Source organism: Typopeltis vanoorti, chromosome 19, assembly GCF_054136105.1.
Source record: "Typopeltis vanoorti isolate ZY-2024b chromosome 19, IOZ_Tvanoo_1.0, whole genome shotgun sequence".
Lineage (NCBI taxonomy): Eukaryota > Metazoa > Arthropoda > Arachnida > Uropygi > Thelyphonidae > Typopeltis > Typopeltis vanoorti.
Genome location: NC_143567.1, coordinates 54,568,195 through 54,591,408, shown reverse-complemented (window position 1 = coordinate 54,591,408; position 23,214 = coordinate 54,568,195).

The window sequence follows — 23,214 nt, the reverse complement described above, 5'->3', positions numbered from 1 at the left end:
AGAATGAAATAATAATTCAGAATATATAACATTTAATTTTATCAAGTAAAAAAGAGTATTATATAATTTAATATTTTTCTGATTTGCATTCATTGAAGCTTTATCAGATGAAATAGGCTTATTAATATCAGTTGTAGGTAAATTATCATTTTGGTCATTGAGGTGTACGTATTTTATAATTTTGGTTATCATTGTCCTTTGTCTATATTCATATAACAAAGCTGCTCTGGCTAGAGAAATTTTAATATTTTTAGCATTATAAAGTACATGAAATGATATGACAATTTGTGTATTTTTTATGATACCTTCCACAAAGGTGATAAACCTATAGCACATTGGTATACTGTGGGTGAGCAAATATCTAATAGTTTAATGAAATATCCAAATGTGATATTTCATCAAACCATTTCACATATATAAAATAACTATAAAAATATATAAAATCTAAAAATATTAGCATAATCTGAAAGTATCGTTTTGATAATTCATAATATCACTCTACATCAGTGCTGTCAATACACCACCATTTGAGGACTAAACCAACATCAATGTCAAGTTTTGTAGTAGTAGTAACAAATTTGAAAATTGATTGGCCTCTTAGAGCCAACTAGTCTGTGCAAAAATGAGATAATTTAGAATGGTATGCACTTTTTATTTATTCTCTCATCACTTTTGTATTTTTTTGAAAAAAACATTCATTCATCTTATTTTTTTTTTCTTTAAAAAAAGCAGTTCTTTCCTTGAAATAGTTAGTTTAACATCTGACTTTTCCCACCAGTCTTCATTGCCTACATTTTATCTTACAAAGTTGGACTTATGGTAATATTCCCTTACAGTGTCAAAGAGAGTGTGTGAAATGTCAGTTGTGATATTAAACTCGTTCATATTCTTGACATTTACAACATGTTCTCATAATGCATTCCTGTCACCCACCAGTCTCCATTTTAAAAATTACTTCCTTCTTTGTCATATACAGACCTTTGGCTTCTATTCTCCTTCTGTCATGTTCCATAGTATGTATAATCTCTTCTATGTTAATCCTATAAAATTCTCTAAACAACTTATCTGTTATATCACATCTTTTCGTGCTCCCACTAAATTCTGCAATTTACATTTCCTCAATCGCTCTCAGTAACCATTATTCTAGATGTTTAAAGTTGTCACTCTGGAATTTTCAGAGTTCCTCCTCATAATAGAAACTCATGTTGACAAATGACCAAATTTGTACACAATTGTCTATGCGTGGTATAATCAGTGCCTTGTGCAATGGTATAGTGGTATCTCTGCTGATAGGTACACTCTTTGGTAGCAATGTGCAATCTGAACATAAGTCCTTTCTTGACCATCATCTTTATTCTCATTTCCAAAGCACGTATCAGAATTCCACAGTACTGTGCTCCAAAAGGCAACACCTTACAATTATTAACAATAAAATGGTAATCCGGCTCATTTGTCCAAGCAAAAAGTATTTAATAAATCTTCCTGAAGGGATTTGACAGCAGGCTCTTGCTTATACTTTCCTTCAGTAGCAAATAGCTGAATATTCTTCATCATTCCACATGAAATATTAACAAATCATTTAACAGTAATGGTCCAAGAACCCTGTGGCACGCTGCTGGTTACTGTCTTTTTCAGGATGCTGCCTCTTTACACATCTTAATGTGTAAAGAGGGACATTCGACAATCAGTTCCCTATTCATCTGATCAATCTATTATACAAATCCCCCCCCCCCAGCTTGTACAAAAATCCTTGCAAAGTCCAAGAATGTCACTGTATATGACTCCCCCTTGCTACCTTGATTGATCATAAAATGCAGATAAATTGCTAAACAGGAACTACCTTATGCAAACCTGTACTATCATACAGGATCGAAGTCCATCAATCCAGTCTCGTATTCTGTTTTTATCTCCAATGCCTTTACTACAACTCCAGATGGACTGGTCTATAATTCAAAACATCTGTCTTATCAACACTTTTCTCTGCAGTGACTCTGTTGGAGGATTCCTAATCCAGTCTTGGATTATTCACAAGTCATAATTTTCTGCATGGTGATATCATGGTGATATTTTGACATATTATTATGTGACATCAACAAGGAGTCGAAGGATTTATCAAGGGAGGGCACTCTACTCTCCGTCTCTGCTATTTAATCTACCAACTACACAGAACTGCTACCACCATTTATGCCCACCACCACTAGACATCTTTTGTCTGTAAATTGCATGCATTCTCAAGGTCAGTTTGCATGTACACGGGATTAAAAACCCGAGTTTCTGGGATAAAAAATACTGCTACCTTCATATGAGATTGGCTAACTCTCCTTCGATTGAAAAAAACTCGTATAAAGATGCCTCTCATCATGACAAGAATTAAACTTAGGCATTTTTTCCAACTGAAGGGTGCAATGTACTGTTGTTCTTCCAATTATGCTACAGAGGTGCTTATCCAGTACCTCAGTTCTTTCACTTCTAGTTCTTGTTGCATGTGCCTTTCCCTTTCTTCTAGTTATTAAGGAATCACACCAGCATGATATGAACCCAAAAGTGCTCATTAAATTAACAAACATCAACAATATCATTTCTGGAAGTATCGAGTAGTTGGACCTTTTAACACGCACTCAACTCTGTTTGAAATAATCATTCAGTATGGTACTAAAATGCAATTGCATTGTTGTTGGTGATTTGTGTACCAACCAGTTGCTTATGAAGAGGCAGTTTCAACCAGCTGAATTTCAGTGTATTGCATATGGTTTGTGGTAGAGCGAGATGCTAATTTTGTTAGTGGGATTTACTGGTGATTCAACGATTGCAGTTGATATAAGAAATGAAAATTTTGCAGTTTCTTTGCCTTGACTCAGAAGCAAGTTATTTAAGTACTCTGAGGTCATGATTTCCAAGGTCAGCAATGACATTTTTGCTGCTATGTGTAATGTTACTTCACTTCGCTATAACAAAGATCAGATGGAAAATAATGAGCATGAATAAGAAAATCTGTACTCTTATAATGTAGAAAGTATTCAATATTATAACTCAGTACAATGATCCAAGTCTGTGAATCTGATAGTTGTGGATCATGTAGTTTCCCAGTGTATTACTTTTTCATTCTCTCTTTCAGTACTGATTTGCCTTGTGAATTATTACACAGTATGATTGGGTTAAAATGTCTTTCAGGTTGGATTAGCATCTCTGTTTGACTTTAGGTTCAAATTCTTCTGTGGCATAAAATTTGTGAAATATGATTGTCGTGGTATATGATTTGCATTACCCTGTGTGAAATCAACCTGCTTATTTAAGGATTGAAACAGCTTGGGAGGGGGGGGGGGGGAGTATGTTTCATCTGTAAAGCAGAATTCCCAGGTTTGACCTTTAGACTACTAACAGTACTAAATCTGCTATATTTTTAAATTGTTGTAGATTATCATTAACAAAAAAAGTTCTAAAAAAATAAGATCTCTCTCTCTCTCTCTACATTTTGTATAAATGGAATAGAGATAATTTGCACTTGATATGCAGAATCTGTTTTTTTTTTTTTTTTTTTTAATTTTCTCCACACCAGTACATGTTCAGTTTGTTTCATCCCAATACATAGTGTAAATTCCCTCAGTTAAATTAACATATATGTATTTTGTAAATCAATTGAAAATTGTCACTGAGATCAATATGCTGTTAATTTAGGTAAAAGTCACAGTATAAGTAGTAATATGAAATAAACTTAATTGCCATTTGATTCTGGAGTTTTTAGTTTCTGAATGCCAAATTAGATATTCGTTTTAATGAAATTTTTTCCCTAACCGTTGTGAATTCTCTCATATTATAATAAACTTTTCGTATATCTCACTTGTTATTTCATTGAAGATTTTGCTAATATAATTACAAGGTTCTTAACATTTTTTATGCCATACACATTTGTTCCTCCCCCCCCCCCCCTGAGAACTAGGTATTGTATACTCCAGCACACATCGATTTATGGATTAAATTTTATTTTTTATCATGTTCCCTGTCATTCTGTAAATTCTCTTATTTCAGTCTTGGATCAAGAAAAATGGGAAAATTGAACTAGTTTATTGTGATATTGGAAAGATATAATAGTACTGCATTTCTCTAGGCCTAAACAATGGTGTTAATCTTTTTAGTTTTGAGATCATTTTGCACTTAATAACTTTATAGAAATACACTGCTTGGAAAGTCAATAGACACCATACTGTGAGAAACAAAAACAGCCTTGGCACCCACCTTAATTAGATGTAGGATCTTTTGCTGCAATGACTGCAGCAATTCTACAGGGCATACTTGACAATAGCGATCAGTGGGAATTTTGGACCATTCTCCCTGCAGGCATGTAATAAGGTCCTGGACTATTGTGGGGGCAGATGTCCCTTCATCTCACCTGATGCTTCAGATGTTCAATAGGGTTGAGATCAGGTCTCTCTCTCAGTCAAATGTGATTTTGTGTCCACAAACCACACAGTTACAGCAACAACCTTATGGCAGCACATTGTCTTACTGAAAGAAACAGTAATCAATTCTGTAGGAAGCATTGCATTGTCCAGAATGTTCAGATATCTCAGAGTTCAATGTTCATGGCATTAAAAACAGGACCATACCATCACATCGCCACCTCCAAATTTCATAGTTAGGGTTACACACTCTGGTAAGAGACATTCAAAAGGCATCTGCTCAGTAGAGGAGGGTGTAGCATGATTCGTGACTTCATAACACAGCTTTCCAAGCTTCTACATCCCACTGTACCTCTTTGCACCACTGAAGATGATGCATGTTGATTTTGGTAATGTGGGACTTGCATATGTTGCTGTCCTACAATGGAAAAACCATGTTACGAGCCTCTGAATGTTTTTGTGCAGATTTGCATTCCACTCAATGTCTGGAACTCCTCATTCAACATGTCAGCCGATAAATGGCAGTTTTTACATATTATCCTTCATAGCACCTTACTGGCATGTTTGGTGAGTGTGGGTCATCCACTGTGGGTAGCACTTGCAGTTGACTCCCTGCACTTCCATCTCAGTGTGGTATCACTGATTGTTGACCTGGAAATGGCCCATTTGTCAACGGTTTGCCAAAGAGATAGGCCTATAACATGGCATCCTATTGCAATGCCTCTTTCAAATTCTGTTAGTTCCCTTCTCACAGCCATTTCATCCAAATACACTTGCACTGATTTGGGAGCATCATATTCCTACAATTTATACCAGCTACAAACGTGTCATTACATGCCATGATTCACGTTGCCCATGGAGGGGTGTCCACTGACTTCTTTCCGTGCAGTGTATTTAAAGGGCACATATAGAAAACTGGGTATAATTTTACTTCTTTTGACATGTTACCTGCATATCAGCATTTGATTGGGTTAAAATGTTTTGCTTATATTTTGATTGTCATTTAATGTCAGCAATGATTTGATTTAATGTCAGCAATGACATTATTGCTGCTATGTGTAATGTTACTTCACTTCGCTATAACAAAGATCAGATGGAAAATAATGAGCATGAATAAGAAAATCTGTACTCTTATAATGTAGAAAGTATTCAATATTATAACTCAGTACAATGATCCAAGTCTGTGAATCTGATAGTTGTGGATCATGTAGTTTCCCAGTGTATTACTTTTTCATTCTCTCTTTCAGTACTGATTTGCCTTGTGAATTATTACACAGTATGATTGGGTTAAAATGTCTTTCAGGTTGGATTAGCATCTCTGTTTGACTTTAGGTTCAAATTCTTCTGTGGCATAAAATTTGTGAAATATGATTGTCGTGGTATATGATTTGCATTACCCTGTGTGAAATCAACCTGCTTATTTAAGGATTGAAACAGCTTGGGAGGGGGGGGGGGGAGTATGTTTCATCTGTAAAGCAGAATTCCCAGGTTTGACCTTTAGACTACTAACAGTACTAAATCTGCTATATTTTTAAATTGTTGTAGATTATCATTAACAAAAAAAGTTCTAAAAAAATAAGATCTCTCTCTCTCTCTCTACATTTTGTATAAATGGAATAGAGATAATTTGCACTTGATATGCAGAATCTGTTTTTTTTTTTTTTTTTTTTTAATTTTCTCCACACCAGTACATGTTCAGTTTGTTTCATCCCAATACATAGTGTAAATTCCCTCAGTTAAATTAACATATATGTATTTTGTAAATCAATTGAAAATTGTCACTGAGATCAATATGCTGTTAATTTAGGTAAAAGTCACAGTATAAGTAGTAATATGAAATAAACTTAATTGCCATTTGATTCTGGAGTTTTTAGTTTCTGAATGCCAAATTAGATATTCGTTTTAATGAAATTTTTTCCCTAACCGTTGTGAATTCTCTCATATTATAATAAACTTTTCGTATATCTCACTTATTATTTCATTGGAGATTTTGCTAATATAATTACAAGGTTCTTAACATTTTTTATGCCATACACATTTGTTCCCCCCCCCTGAGAACTAGGTATTGTATACTCCAGCACACATCGATTTATGGATTAAATTTTATTTTTTATCATGTTCCCTGTCATTCTGTAAATTCTCTTATTTCAGTCTTGGATCAAGAAAAATGGGAAAATTGAACTAGTTTATTGTGATATTGGAAAGATATAATAGTACTGCATTTCTCTAGGCCTAAACAATGGTGTTAATCTTTTTAGTTTTGAGATCATTTTGCACTTAATAACTTTATAGAAATACACTGCTTGGAAAGTCAATAGACACCATACTGTGAGGAACAAAAACAGCCTTGGCACCCACCTTAATTAGATGTAGGATCTTTTGCTGCAATGACTGCAGCAATTCTACAGGGCATACTTGACAATAGCGATCAGTGGGAATTTTGGACCATTCTCCCTGCAGGCATGTAATAAGGTCCTGGACTATTGTGGGGGCAGATGTCCCTTCATCTCACCTGATGCTTTAGATGTTCAATAGGGTTGAGATCAGGTCTCTCTCTCAGTCAAATGTGATTTTGTGTCCACAAACCACACAGTTACAGCAACAACCTTATGGCAGCACATTGTCTTACTGAAAGAAACAGTAATCAATTCTGTAGGAAGCATTGCATTGTCCAGAATGTTCAGATATCTCAGAGTTCAATGTTCATGGCATTAAAAACAGGACCATACCATCACATCGCCACCTCCAAATTTCATAGTTAGGGTTACACACTCTGGTAAGAGACATTCAAAAGGCATCTGCTCAGTAGAGGAGGGTGTAGCATGATTCGTGACTTCATAACACAGCTTTCCAAGCTTCTACATCCCACTGTACCTCTTTGCACCACTGAAGATGATGCATGTTGATTTTGGTAATGTGGGACTTGCATATGTTGCTGTCCTACAATGGAAAAACCATGTTACGAGCCTCTGAATGTTTTTGTGCAGATTTGCATTCCACTCAATGTCTGGAACTCCTCATTCAACATGTCAGCCGATAAATGGCAGTTTTTACATATTATCCTTCATAGCACCTTACTGGCATGTTTGGTGAGTGTGGGTCATCCACTGTGGGTAGCACTTGCAGTTGACTCCCTGCACTTCCATCTCAGTGTGGTATCACTGATTGTTGACCTGGAAATGGCCCATTTGTCAACGGTTTGCCAAAGAGATAGGCCTATAACATGGCATCCTATTGCAATGCCTCTTTCAAATTCTGTTAGTTCCCTTCTCACAGCCATTTCATCCAAATACACTTGCACTGATTTGGGAGCATCATATTCCTACAATTTATACCAGCTACAAACGTGTCATTACATGCCATGATTCACGTTGCCCATGGAGGGGTGTCCACTGACTTCTTTCCGTGCAGTGTATTTAAAGGGCACATATAGAAAACTGGGTATAATTTTACTTCTTTTGACATGTTACCTGCATATCAGCATTTGATTGGGTTAAAATGTTTTGCTTATATTTTGATTGGTTGCAGGTTATAAACTGCCATATTATGTGTTATATCCTTAACATGTTAATTATTTTGCTTTATTAATTCTAATACCCAGTATATGATTTTAACTAGCAGCTCATTTCAATATGGATGATATTTTTTAAATAGCTTGATATTAACCATCTTGAAATTTGGAGCATGTCACTATTAAAATCTGTGTCTTTGTGGACAAAATTCTTTACAATCTGTTTCTTGCAAGCCAGTTTTGTTTTTTTATTTGGTAAGAAAGAAGGATTTTATAATTTTTTTCCCATCTGTTTTCAATAAACAGAAGAATATCAAAATTGAAGTTCATTTGTTTGAACTTATAAGACATTGAATAACAGAATATATGGTGGGTATAGCTTATAAAACAAGATTCTCAAACCTTGTGCATTACCCCTCCCTTCCCTATAGGGAAGATGTTTGACATGTAATGGGAATGAAAACTTTTTTTTGAATTGGAAAAATTATAGAATACTTTTTTTTTTTAATGTGAATTCTGCGTGTAGCACATCAATACCATGAGTGAGTTAAGAGTTAGATAATCTGGAACCTATATGAGGTGTGACAATTTAATTCCCAGAATGGCCATGTAGTGTCACCCATGTGGTGAATTTTGGAGTCACATGATGGTAATCGTGTTTGTACATCTTTTAACTAATGCATGCATAAACCTCAAGCTGATAGAATTATTTGCTAGTTGGCTATTGCAATAACTATAGAGATCTTCATGTAAACTTTGATGTAAAAATATGTGATCAAAATTTGGGGCTGCGTGCAACATCAAATTTTGTGTGAAAGCTACTGAAACGCTGGAGGTATTGAAAGTGGCATATGGTGTTGATGCTCTGAAAAAAAAGTGAAGTGTCTTTGAGTGGCATAAGTGATTCAAAGGTGGGTGAGAAGATGTGAACGATGACTACAGAAGTGGGCAGCCAAAAACAAAAATCATGGACGCAAATGTGAACCAAGTGCACATTTGTTTATGGTCTGGCAGATGTGTGATTAATGGCTGATGAATTACAAATGAATTGAGAAACAGTCAGGATAATTTTAAATGAAGAATTGGGTATGTGAAAAATTCTGATAGAAATCGCAACAATGTGCCAAGCCATACTGCACTCATCGTGAGAGTTTCTGGCCAAAAAAATGATTACCGAATTAGATCATCCTGCTTATTCACCTGACTTAGCTCCCTGTGATTTCTAGCTATTTCCAGCATTAAAGACTGTGCTAAAAGGACGAAAATTTTCTGACATTGCTGATATCCGGCATAATGTGATAAAGGAACTCGATAGTATTCCGTAAAAAGAGTTCCAGACCTGTTTCCAAAAATGGGGGAACCATCTAAACCAGTGTATAAATGCACAAGGGAACTACTTCGAAGGCAACAGTGGCCACTAATGTATAGTTCCAAATGTAGGTTTTTTACGGTTCCTGGAGTTAAATTGTCACACCTCATATTTCTAGAGGCTAGATGTGGTACTTTTTTCAAACCTCCAATAATCAAGATGTGGTCTCACACTAAGAAGTGAAAATCATCCATTTTCAAGGCAGTTAAAACATCTATTTCATAGTAGGACTTAAATTTAAGGTTCAGTTTTCCTTTGTATTGAAAATAAAGTATGTTTCAGCTGAATAAATATTACCTCTACAACCACAGAAATTGTGGAAGAATTTATTATTATGTGACACCTCCAAGGACTCATTGGAAGAGAGGGCTCTACTGCTTAATTCTCCCACTACACATGACTACTATCAAATTATTCTTGTTTAGATTTTGATGATCTAAGAGAACTTAGATTCAGAACAAACATAAATATGAAGGATTTACAACACAGTTAGTCACATTTTAAATTCATTTTATCATGTGGTCTTTATATAGCCAAGGCATGGTTAGCAGTCCTGATTTTCATTAGTGGAGTCGGATATAGTCTAAGCTGTTTAAAATAAGAAAGGAGTATAGTCTGTATTCCTAATGTGAGAGGTAATTGGCTGTGTTATTCTCTGCAGGACTTGAGGAGATTATTATTACCACCCCAAGACCTCATGGAGTCAAAGTTTCATCTGGGAGGTCTTTTTTCACACACACAGCTCATCAAACCATGTTTTAAACACATTCAAACTCTTGCAGACACCACATTCTCAGGCAAGGAATTCCAATCATTCACAACTCTGCACGGAAAAAACCTGCCTCTCATTCCCCTATTCACACCCTCTTTATACAGTTTCCAGGGATGACCTCTGGTTCTCCCCTGATCTCACACTATTCTCTGTAAAACTTCTTCAGCATTGATCCTATAACAACCCCTTATCAGCTTGTAGGTCTCTATCATATCTCCCCTCTTCTTCCTGTCCACCAGACTGCAAATTACATCTTCTCAATCTTTCCTCATACTCAACATTCCAGAGATCAGAAACTACCTTAGTCAGTCTCCTTTGGACCCTTTCCAACATCTGTTCATCCTTCTGAAAACGTGGTTACCAAATCTGGGCACAATTGTCCATGTGTGGCCTAATCCAAGCCTTATACAACGGAACAAGAATCTCCCTACTTCTACACGTCAGTGTCCTCCGCATCATTCCCAGAAGCCTTTGTGTTGTCTTCACAATTTTGGCGATGTGTCCCCTAAATTATAGATCCTTATCCACTATCACCCCCAGATCTCTTATTTCCCTCTACCTCCAACAATATATTCTCACCAAGCATAAATTCTGCATCCCATCTTTGTTTTCCAAATTTTAAAACCTTACATTTTGCAACATTGAACTCACATCCCCATTTCCATGCCCAATCACTCAATCTATTGAAGTCTTCCTGTAAGGCCACAACATCTTCACTACACTTCATGGTTTGTCCCAGCTTTGCATCATCTGCAAACAACTGAATGTCTCCATCCAAATCTTCACCTATATATCATTAATATAAAAGTTAAACAGCAATGGACCTAAAACAGACCCCTGAGGTACTCCACTAGTGACGTTCCTTTTCCTCGATATTGCTCCCTCACACACAACTTGTTGATACCTATCAGATAGCCAGTCTCCAATCCAATGCACCAATCTAATATCCAACCCCTTCCGCTCTAGTTTGACTGTCACCCTATCATGAGGTACTCTATCAAAAGCATTTGCGAAATCCAAATATATTACTGTGTATCCTTTTCCTCTGTCCAAGGAAGCAGTCACTTTATTGTAATAAGTAACTAGATTACTAAAACATGACCTCCCTTTAGCACATCCATGCTGTTCATCAAAGATAATACCCAATACCATTGTTATCAACCCTACTCTGGATCCTAGTTCTCACAAGCTTCTCAACAACTTAACCACAACACCTGACACACAGATAGGCCTATAGTTTGATGCTTGAGTTCGATCACCTCCTTTATGTGGCACAATCTTGCCCTCCTTCCACTCCTTAGGAACTTGACTGAGTGCAAGACTCATATTAAAAAAATATATCAAAGCAGATGTCAACTCCCTGGCACATTCTTTCGGAATACGTGGTGATATATTATCAAGTCCCACAGCCTTATTAACATCTAGTTTACTCAACTCCCCATACACCTCTTGCTCAACTACAGTCAGTCAGTCTCTCCTCCCCATCATCAACTGCTCTCAAAAAAGTGAAAAATAAACTTTCAACAACTGCTCTCAATCCCTCCATGAAGTCACATTCACAAGATTGAAAGATCTTTATGAACTGCTCATTAAGTATCTCCACACATTCTGCATCAACTGTCTTTATACCATTTTCTCCAATCACTGTCATCCTTCCATACTCATTTTTTCTTTTGCTGGCTACATATCGAAAGAACTCCTTAGGATTCTTTTTGGCTTCATTAGTCAACTGCTGTTCATACCTCTCTTTAGCTACCCCTCACCAACCAAGTCACCCTCCTTGTTCTTTGTAGACCTCATGGAATTGGTCCCATGGACTGCTCAACTACAGTCAGTCTCTCCTCCCCATCATCATCAACTGCTCTCAAAAAAGTGAAAAATAAACTTTCAACAACTGCTCTCAATCCCTCCATGAAGTCACATTCAAAAGATTGAAAGATCTTTATGAACTGCTCATTAAGTATCTCCAGACATTCTGCATCAGCTGTCTTTATACCATTTTCTCCAATCACTGTCATCTTTTCATAATCATTCTTTCTTTTGCTGGCTACATATCAGAAGAACTCCTTAGGATTCTTTTTGGCTTCATTAGCCAACTGCTGTTCATACCTCTCTTTAGCTACCCTCACCAACCAAGTCACCCTCCTTGTTCTTTGTAGACCTCATGGAATTGGTTATTCCACTTCTCTTATGCTGCCTCCACAATGCCCTTTTTCTCTGTATCGCATGCTTAATCTCTTTATTCATCCATCTCACACCCACCTTATTTAACCTTCTCACCCTTGGAATACATTTAGACATTGCATCTACTAAACAGTTTTTGAAAATCCCTCAAGCTGCATTGATCTCTTTTCCAGCTAACTCCTCATTCCACGCTACACCCACAAGCTGTTTCCTGAGCTCTTCTTAATTACCTCCCTTGTAGTTCCACATATACCTTTTTTTTTTCACAGAGATCCTCGCACTGCTGGCAACCACCCAGGTAATCACCTCGTGGTCACTCTCACCAATTGGTGGATGATTTGACACCTCATTTACAATTACATCCTCTAATGAGATTACCAAATCCAACACCCTCAATCCTCGTGTGCCCTCTGTTACATACTGTCTGAGGTAGTTATCCCTCAAGAAACTCATTTTCTTTACTTCCAGTTGCTATCTCATCATTCCAGTTTATATTGGCATAATTAAAATCACCCATAATGATCACCCTTTTCTTATTTACTTGGCTAATTTGATTGTACATTTCATTATCACCACCATCCACATTACCTGGTCTATAACAACATCCCACCAAGTATTTGATTCCATTCACCTCTATCTCACACCATACTGCCTCAAAACCACTGGCACTATTTCCCTCTTGCATCTTCACTTTATATGGACATAACTCTTTCTCTATCATCAATAGCACTCCCTTTTTACACCCTCTCTCCTCACGAAACACATCATACCCTTCCATCTATATTCCTGTCAGGATGTCATCCTCTTCCAACCATGTCTCACTTATTCCGACAATCTTTGGGTAATCTCTCCATCAACTTAACCACAACACCTGACACACAGATAAGCCTATAGTTTGATGCTTGAGTTCGATCACCTCCTTTATGAAGTGGCACAATCTTGCCCTCCTTCCACTCCTTAGGAACTTGACCGAGTACTTTTGCTATCATTCTTCCCATTTTCACACTCATTCATCTTTCTTTGTTTCTGTACTTTCGGTCCAACATGCGTCCAACATTCGCTATCATTCTTCCCATTTTCGCACTCATTCATCTTTCTTTTTTCTGTTCTTTCAGTCCAACATGCATCGAACTTTCGCTATCATTGATTCTTTTTTTGCTATCATCCATTCTTTCGATTTCTGCGTCACGCCATTTCTAGTTTCATTCGTTCTCTCAATTTCGTTTCCTTCCGCCACTCTCGCCTCACTTTCGTCCCTTTTAACATCCGTTATGGTTTTCAAATCGCTCTTTTTCTTTTTAGTGATTTTGTTTTAACATCTTTTTGCCTCTCTTTCTCACCCTCCTTCTCTTTCAAATGTGCAACCATTTTCGCCGCGACATTCTTGTTACTAACACTTTCTGTCATCAATTTCAAATTTGCATTCATCAATTCCTCGTTCAGGTCACACTTCGCACACACACCCTCCTTCCATCCTCACCAAATATCCACAAATCATTTATGTAATCGAAAGAATACATATAACAGACCTCACACTTAATGAAATGACTGAAATCTAAATTAAAGTCATGGAATGACAATGCTGCCACCATTTTTTGCAGGTTACTAAGTCTAATAATAACAATTTCGTAATTAAGTTTTGGTAAAAAAGAAATCCCCACACTAATAAAACCGGTAGCGCACAACATTTCCAGCCTCTCTTACTCAAAAAATTACGCATATATATTTAATTATTCCTAGAAAACTTATCCCAATCAGGAGCTCTTCTTATACATTTTTTTTTATAACTCACTTCTCCCTTCTCCTAGATGAATGACATTTGCCTTATTTGTAGACAGGTTGTTTAAGATATGGAAGTATAGAAGGGGAAAACTTGCACCCATTGTCACTGGCATGCAACCATAAGGTGCATGCCAGGGACAATGAAAAGAAACAAAGAAAATTTGCCTCCTATTTAAAAAGGAGGCAAATTTTCTGTTTCTAATCCTTTGAGAATCAGATGTAGCTTTTTTGGGCTTTGTTTATTGCATTTGTTGGACACTGCGGTATATGCTGAATACAAAGCTATACTTTTGATCTCGAATCACTTGTAATGTTCTTAGACTGCCTTGGGACACCTGAAAAAACTAGGCTTGGATAGTGGCAATGGATTCTGGGTGGAATGAAGGTCTTCATTTCAGTTTAATTATTTCTGTTATTTGGTTGGAGCAAGTATTTAGATAAGGAGAACAGAAATGGTAATCACTGTGGCAGGCATTGTCATGGAGATTATCCAAATTGGCATGTTGTAATGCCGGGGGACATGAGACGTAGTCTATATTTCTTTTACTTCAGTGGTAAAAGCAGCTTGGATTAGGTTATGGTTACAATGAACAGAACTGACATCTATAGTTTGAAGGAGGAGCTGATTTAGTAAGATGATTAGGATTATCTCATAGTTTAGTGAGTAGATGGACTATTTGTGTTAGGTTGTTGCTAACATGAAATGAACATTCTCCAGGTTGATCATTGAAGTGGAGGAAAGAAGCAGTTAGTTGCAGTTTCCAAGGGATATAACTTCACTGTTTGGTATTTGGACTGTATAACATCAACCTTTAACAATAATTAATTAAATGGATCAGAGTGGTTATAGGAATTTAGACAACAATAAAAATAGCAAATGAGTACTATATAAGAAATTTTAAGCCACAGCAGATCAAGCAGTTGGATTCTAGGTTTGCCATTCTTTGTCATGGGATGTCAGATCTAACAAGCATGGATATACCACCATTGCGACAGAAGAAATTGTGCAATGTGGTTTGGACACTTGACATTATCTACTCAGTTTCCATTAGGAATAGTAGGTCTAGTTTTTGATGACTTCCAAATCCCATCCATTATTCCTCTTAAGCCTGTGAATGTTGCTGGTGTAGTAGATAGGAATTTTTTATTTTTTTAAATGTGTTATTGATGGTTTTTTGTTTGTGTTCTTTTCACTGTATTATTATTATTGTTTTATTTTATTATCATTTTATTAGTCGAAAATTTTTTTGCTTTTTTTTTTATGATCCATTGGAAAAAGAATGGATTTCATTATGGTGTCACTCGTTGATGTGAAGTAAATAAAAAGTAGGGATGCTATGGCATGTGAAAGACTCAATATTGCTACCCACACAAAGGAAACCAAAACTCTTGTCAATGCTTATCTTTAACAGTGTCCCCTTGAATATTATCAGCTTCAGACTTCTATGATGGCAGGATTATTTGCTAGCACGGGTGTGGAAGGCTTATGATTTGTTATTGTCAACTTTAGTCCATGTAGCATCAGAATTGTAGAGTCATTTTACTTGTATACAGAAATACTGCTGTGAAACCAGATATCCTCACAAATGGGAGGGCATTCTCATGTAGGTTACCATCCTATGGTGCATGTGGAGAGTGGTAGAAACCAAGACTTAGGTATTATCCAATAAGCAAGGCAGATATGTTGCATTGAGCAGTGAAGATCATCCATCCACCGGAAGTCTCTCTCTCATTACCATTTCCTCCAACTATGAAAGATATTATGCCATTGCAAATGGCATAATATCTTTCATAGTTAGAAGTTTTGCAAAAGTTAATTCATGAAAATGGACTGCACTATGAGGTGTGGCAGGGTTGACTAGGTCACTCTAGTCCAGACATATTGAAATATTCTGGTTCTCTGTAAATAAACTGCCACTTTGCACTTATTTTTACTACATGGTATAAATACTATATGCAAGTGGCAAAACATTTGGAATTCATTTTTCTTGTGCAGTAATGTTATCATATCAGAAACTAGCTGAAATATATATCACTGATAGTCACAGAGATTGATAATAATAGTGCTTCCAGCAGAATATAGTTGACTTGGAATAGTAATAATTAAATCATGTTGCATGTAATTTTACATTATTTTTAAGACAGATTTGTTTTGTAAAAAGTTATTAAATAGTAACTATTCTATACTATGTTGATGTATTTATACAACAGAAAAATAACCCAAAAAGAACTTGTTATATCACCTTCATTGCAACTTATTGTAGTGACTGAATTACACTCATCAGTGGACTTTTTTATGCAGTGCTTGTTATGTCAGACTTACTGTAAGGTTGAGAAAATATTTGAATCAGAATTTATAGCACTTAAAAAACTATTGAATCCCTATGGTTTCTGTCAGAGGTAGCAGGAATTTTTCCACCAGAAAGTTATTTTACTTCCAGATTAAAAAATAATCATAATAAAAAAAATTAACCAGTTAGAAATATGACTGGTGCTTAAAAGATGTGGCAGGTAGAATAATTACTATCCTGAATTCTCTGTGTAGCCATTTGTGATTTTTGAAGTGTGATTTTACAATTTGTACTTCATGAAAATTGTTTAATTCATATATGAAAATATTTTATACTATTTGTATAAAAGATAATTTTTTTTCTCTCCTAACATTTCATTCAACTCGCAATAATTTAGAGCATTTGTGACCAAATTGTGGCATGCATGCGATTTACTAGGCCATTTTCTGACATGAAAATTTATAAATGGTTTATCATTACAGTTACTGTTGTGTTAAAATAATTTATTTTTAATCTGGTTTTCAGATATCAGTGTTTCTAAATATATGTTTTTTGTTATTTTAATGCCCATCAACTTGTGAAACAGAAAACAATTACAGCAATCTCTCGATTAATGCATTTTTGATTAGTGCGTCATTTTTTTTCGATACCCAAATTCGATTAGTACACCTCTAAAATTCAGTAGTGCGTCTATGTACATCTTAAAAATAAATGTTTCTCGATTAATGCGGCCCCAATTAGTGCGTCATTTTTTTTTATACTGAAATTCGATTAATGCGCCTATATACATCTTAAAAATAATTGTTACCGATTTTAAAAATTTTTGATCTATACATTTTTTATGGTTAGCTATTTTAAAAAATCACTCACCAGGATGAAATAATTTAGTTACTGATTTGAAACATTTTGCAAAGTTATTTTTTAATGGCATACTACTATTTTCATGTACACTATGTTCCAAATTTACCACCAAAATTTATGTCATCTGCTTTACATAGCATTTTGCTGATCATATCTCGTTGTTTTCCTTTTTTATTTTATATTATTTTCCTGACCTTTAATCATGAGTAAAAGAATTAGTGAACAAAAAAAAAGAAGCGTGAAAATGATTTGAAAAGTAATCTGATTGGAAGAAAAACTTGAAATAATAAAAAATGAACAAGGCGAGTCCAGAGCAAAGATAGGACAAGAACACAAAAATGGGTGAATCAACTGCTGAATACAAAAAGAAAGATAAGGCTGCTTCAAGTTCATCATGCGTGCACTCGAAATCAAAGTATTATAATGATTGAATTAGAGAGACTTCTTTTTACATGAATTGAAGATTGTAACCAAAAACGGATCCTGCTAAACACTGGCCTTATTAAATCAAAACTCTCGTGGAATTCTTCTTTTCTATCAGTGATGGAAAAGAAGAATCCATGCTAGTGCTGGGTGATTTGAGCATTTCAAAAAGAAATAGCCTACTTAATGTTCTAATCACATGCAAAGCTGCAAGTGCAGATAGGGAGATATCCAGAGATTTTGAAGAAAACTGCATAAGAAGGGGACTATTGTGATCAACAAACATTTAATGTCAATGAAACCGGCCTTTTTTTTGGAAGCGAATGCCTTCCAATATTTTTCTGGCCAAATCAAAGAAATCTCAGCCTGGTTATAAAGTCGCAAAGTTGAATGAAGTCACTGCTAGCAATATGCAAGCCGTTTGGAAGCATATTCTTCCACATTGTGCAAATGATTTTTAGAGACTTTTCAAATGAATGCAAGTTAATTAAATCTCATTCTGAGAAGTTAGTGATTCCGACCTGCTAAATTTAGATGCACAATGGGAAGATCCCAAAGAATATGAAGAAAATTTAATTACTGACAAGCCCAAAGAGGTATTACAAAAACAATTTGAAAATAGTTTTTGTACAATCGATGTTTTTAAGCAGCAATGCTTAGAGATTGACCCTGGTGAAGAGAGAACCAGTAAAGTTTGCAGAAGAGGCAATAGGGCCATACTGTCAGTTGTATGAAAAAAGAAACAGAATGCCTGCCAAACTACATTAGCTCAATTCTTTGTTAAGAAGAGCAGAATAATAAATTTATATTCTGAATGTTTTATCATCTTTCAGCCTCATGGTTTCCTTTAACTAGACCCTGAGACATACCCTAATTATTTTATAAAACAAATTAAGGGTCAAAAATGAAATCTGAGGAACGAATTATACATTTCCCCATAGGTTACTATATTCGATTAGTGCGTTTTCAATTAATGCGCCTGTTTCAAAGAACGCATTAATCGAGGGATTGCTGTATTGGTTTTTGTTATTGGAATCAGCAGCAGATTTAAACAAAAACATAAAAATAATTTGAATAAATTCTTATAGATAAACTTATATGTTGGTTACACATGGCTTTAAATTTTTCAGGAAAAAACTTTAATTAATACTTTAATATATTTTGGCAATGTTACATTGCCATCTTCTGGGAACATAAAACTATGATATGTGCATGCAGGCACTAACAATGAGTAAGTGAGGCTGAAAAAGGCAACTGAAGTTGGTCCTAGAGTCCTAAAGGTGTCTCCAAGCAGGCTAAATTGGGTTGTCTTCACTGTTGGGCTGATGTTCTTAAGATGCAAGCTTCCCAAATTTGGGGCAGTCTCATGCACCCAAATTTGTTGAGGTTTGGGAAGTTTTTTAGAGCTGAGGCTGATTCCAGGAATAATCTTTCATACTTATATTTGCTGTGGTATAGTAAAGTGGCTTTCTTCCAGCATATTCTGTGATGGGTATCTAGTGCATGGTCAGCAAGTCCTGAGTGGCTGTATTGGTGAAACCAGATGTAGTCTTCGTGTTCAGATATCCTGCCATTAGCTGTCCTGCCTGTTTGGCCATAGTAGGACAGTTTACAACTGCAAGGGACGTGGATAAGGGATACCAATTTCTTATATGGTTTGTAACAGATAGTCAGGTGATAATTTTTTAAGATATTTGTTAACTTTTCATACGTGTCCCGGTTATAAGGAGTGGTGATAGATTTAGTGTAATCTCTGTTTTGAGGGAGGGGGGGGGTTAACTGGTTTTAATATTTTCTGGATTTTTTTGGGGCTTATAGCCATTGGCTAAGGCGTTAAGAATATGGTTAAGTTCAGTAGGCATTGTTATCTGAACAGATTAATTTAGCCCTGTTATATAGGGTTTTTATAATCTCATATTGTTGTGTATGTGTGGGGGGGATTACTGGTGAATGTATCTACATGTATGGATTGGTTTTCTGTAAACAGAGAAAGCCAGGGATCCATCAGGTTGGATTGTAATCGGAGTGTCTAGGAAAGGGAGACTTATTGTTTTCCTTTTCTAAGGTGAACTGGAATCTGGGGGTGTTGATTAAGTGTGTTAAGAAGTTGTGGAGTGTATCTAAGCCATCTGGCCCAATAGTGAATGCATCATCCACATAGCATAGCCAAACAGTATGTTTTTGTGGTGCTGAGTTTAATTTGAATAAATTGAATTCAGTTAATTTGAATAAATAAGGTTGTATGAAAGAGTAATTCCTACACCTGCCTAACAGCCAAGGCTAGCTACCTGCACCCATAGAGGGTTTTTCCCTTTTAGGACTTCAGGCTTCTAGTCTAACATTGCTACATATTGTTTGTGGTTTTGTGTGTATTATAACAATTTTTATATTGTCCTGAGATGATGTTTCTGCAACAGATAAACCTTAGAACTATTTAATTATTTTACTGTGTGTTTTACCTGAAGATGCATGATTCTCAAGAGACTTCGCTACTCCTGATCACAAAGAAATGCTGGGGCACCTCAAAAACATAGCATAAGTTCTGTGCTTCAAAGAAGATTATTCTGTCATCTACAAGATCTTCATATGTGGACATAAGAAGTATATTCAATACCTATACTACAGTCACTCAGGGATTGCAAACCATGTTGACCCAACTCATTATGTTCAGCAGAAACAACTTTCTTATTATATAGATGCAGATTTAAATTTGAGTTTCCCCCAACCTAAATATAAATATGACTACCCCAAATCCAAAAATTTGGTAGACTTATGAGCCTCTCAGTCTCACAAACAACATAGCCCTACTCTGCATGTAGAGGGATTATTCTCTTTAATACTCAGTTTGTGTTACCTTCCATTTCCATGCACTTTGATATTCTTATATTTATACTTATGATTGACCACCAATTTTGCAGTATAATAAATCAAAGGAATGAGAGTTTCAAAAGACATTGAGCATCTGAGCAAGTAAGAAAGAGAACTTTAACAGACTGAATTACAGTATTACAGCATTTTTTAAGTGGTTCAGACATGTCAAAACCATGCCTCCATTCATTTTAAAACTATCACTATGCCTAAGTCACAGTAGTTACAAAAGAGCAATCGAGTGACAATAACATTATTTGTTAATCAAATTTCATGTGAATTTGACAGTGGTATTCATTTGTTTGCTTGTCTCAACTCATTTGTTAATGATGATGTCCGTGGAAACACTGAATTCAAGTCTTGTCTAGGATGCAAAGGACTTGTTTTATCTGCATCACTGAACACCTTTCTTCAGACTTTAAATAGACATTTAGCTTGAATGAATGAACGAATGAGGAGTTGCACTTTGCATGTTAATAAGTGTAAAGATGTGGTATTGTATTAGTGAAACTGCTTCAGAAGGCAGATTAAGATTCAGGATCTAGTTGACAGTGGCCTGAAATTCAGCAGGAGAAGATTATAAGTATTGTGAAACATCATTGCTATAATAAGAAATATATACTGATATTGTAGAGATACATACACTAAAATATTTCTGGAATTTTGCAAAGGCATTTTGGGAGATTGCCTCATGACAAATTAGTGACATAAGCCACAACAAATGGGATTAGATAGTAGATTATTTAAAGTGAACATACGGCTAGCTGAGAGAACAATATAAGAAATATATGGAGAAGTATCTAAGCACTAGCAGAATGGTGACATGATGTACTTCAAGCTTGAATACCAGAGGTCCAAGCTATACAAATTGATGTTGTAAATTCTGATACCTCTTCTCAGTTCTTTGCTGAGGTACAAAACTTGAGAAGAGTTCACAGAAATGTGACAGACTGAAGGTAATGTCATTTCAGTATATTAAAACGTAAGGTTTTCTGCACTTTGGAATTCAGAGCTGGATTCTAAAGGTTAGAAGGATTGTGCCGGAAGAAGTGGAACTAGTGATGGATATTGAAAGAATAATAGATATCCATACTACTGTGGTGGTGGAAACAACCTAGAGCAGTGTTTCTTAACGTGGGGGCATATGCCCAACAGGGGGGAAATTTGAATATTTTGGGGGCAATTAGAAAATGTACATGCGCATATTTATACATATTTATATTATACTTTTTCAGAACTTGGCTGACTATTATGCTAGGGGTGGGGGCATCAAAATCTTTGCGACGTTGAGGTGGGGCATGAAAAAGGTTGAGAAACACTGACTTAGGGTATTATTTCTGTATCGTGCCTCCATAGTGCAATTGGAAGAAGAGCAGAGCATTGCGTCCTTTGATTGAAAAAGATCTGGGTTCATTTCTCGTCATGACGAGGGGAAGCCTTATATGGACTTTTTCAATTGAAGGTGAGTTAGCCAATCTCATACGGTGGTAACAGGGTTTTTTCACCCAGGAACTCAGGTTTTTCATTCCGCGTACATACAAATCGGCCATCTGAACACATGCAATTTACAGACAAAAAAGTACTGTTGTTGCTTGTGATGGGCAGGAGATAGTGTTAATGGTAGTAGTGTGGTAGCAGGAGAATTAAGTATTAGTGGGGAGAGAGAGAGAGAGAGAGATGTATTTAGCAAAGTAAAGTAGTGCCCTCCTGCGATGAATCCATAGACTCCATGGAGGTGTCACGCAATAATAATAATTATTATTATTGTTATTCTGAGGATGATGTTGACATATACGAACAAGGTGATTTATTCTGTTATATCATCATCAAATTCCTGACATGTACCCTCAAGAGGATGCACAGGATATGATAGTACTAAATGAAAAACTTACATCATTACTAACTTCCTATCTTCTAAGGCACTTTTTACTGTATCAGTGCACCTATATCTTGGTCTTCCTCTGGATCTTTTTCCTACCAACCTGGCAGTTTGCTAATCTTTCCTCTCCCATTCTGTTTAAGTGACCATACTACCTGAGATTGGTTCTGCTGACGCTTAGCTTGGCTCTGTTTTTTATATATATATGAAGTTTTGTAATCCAACAACCACCTTAACCATTGGCTCTCTACTGAACTCCCTTTCCTCCACTCATAAAATGAATTTAAATAGTAATCGCTTAGCACTTTCACAAACACAAATCTATGTCATGATCTCATGGCACGCATTCAGTGATTGCATCAACTTCTCGAAAAAAAGTATACAAAAAACATCCTAAAATACATCGTTCAAAAACTACACATTAAATTCTTTAAGAATTGTCTCGAGCACAACACACCCCAAAATTCGCAATTGTATGCGGCAACAAAACAATTCCCAGAAATAAAAGAATTTATCGTGCATCCAGAGCACCCATAAAACGCCCTAAACAAGAGATTTCAAAAGAAGAAGTAGACATGTTTATACATTCACCAAACAAAAAACAGACTAAAAACATTATTAAGCCCAAATGAATGGGTACATTTTTTCAAAAGCTGTCCAATCACACATCAATGACTACACACAATTAATTGAAACTTGTCATTCAAAAAACAGAATGCCTACCAACCCTTCGGACAACACCACCATACAACCTACGTCGATAATTCAATTATAAATCTATCAAATTATAACCTCACTTGATGAAATCGCCATTCTAAACAAAGGGTCTAAACTTTGTAATATTCCAAAAATATGTACCAAACAAAGACATTATTAT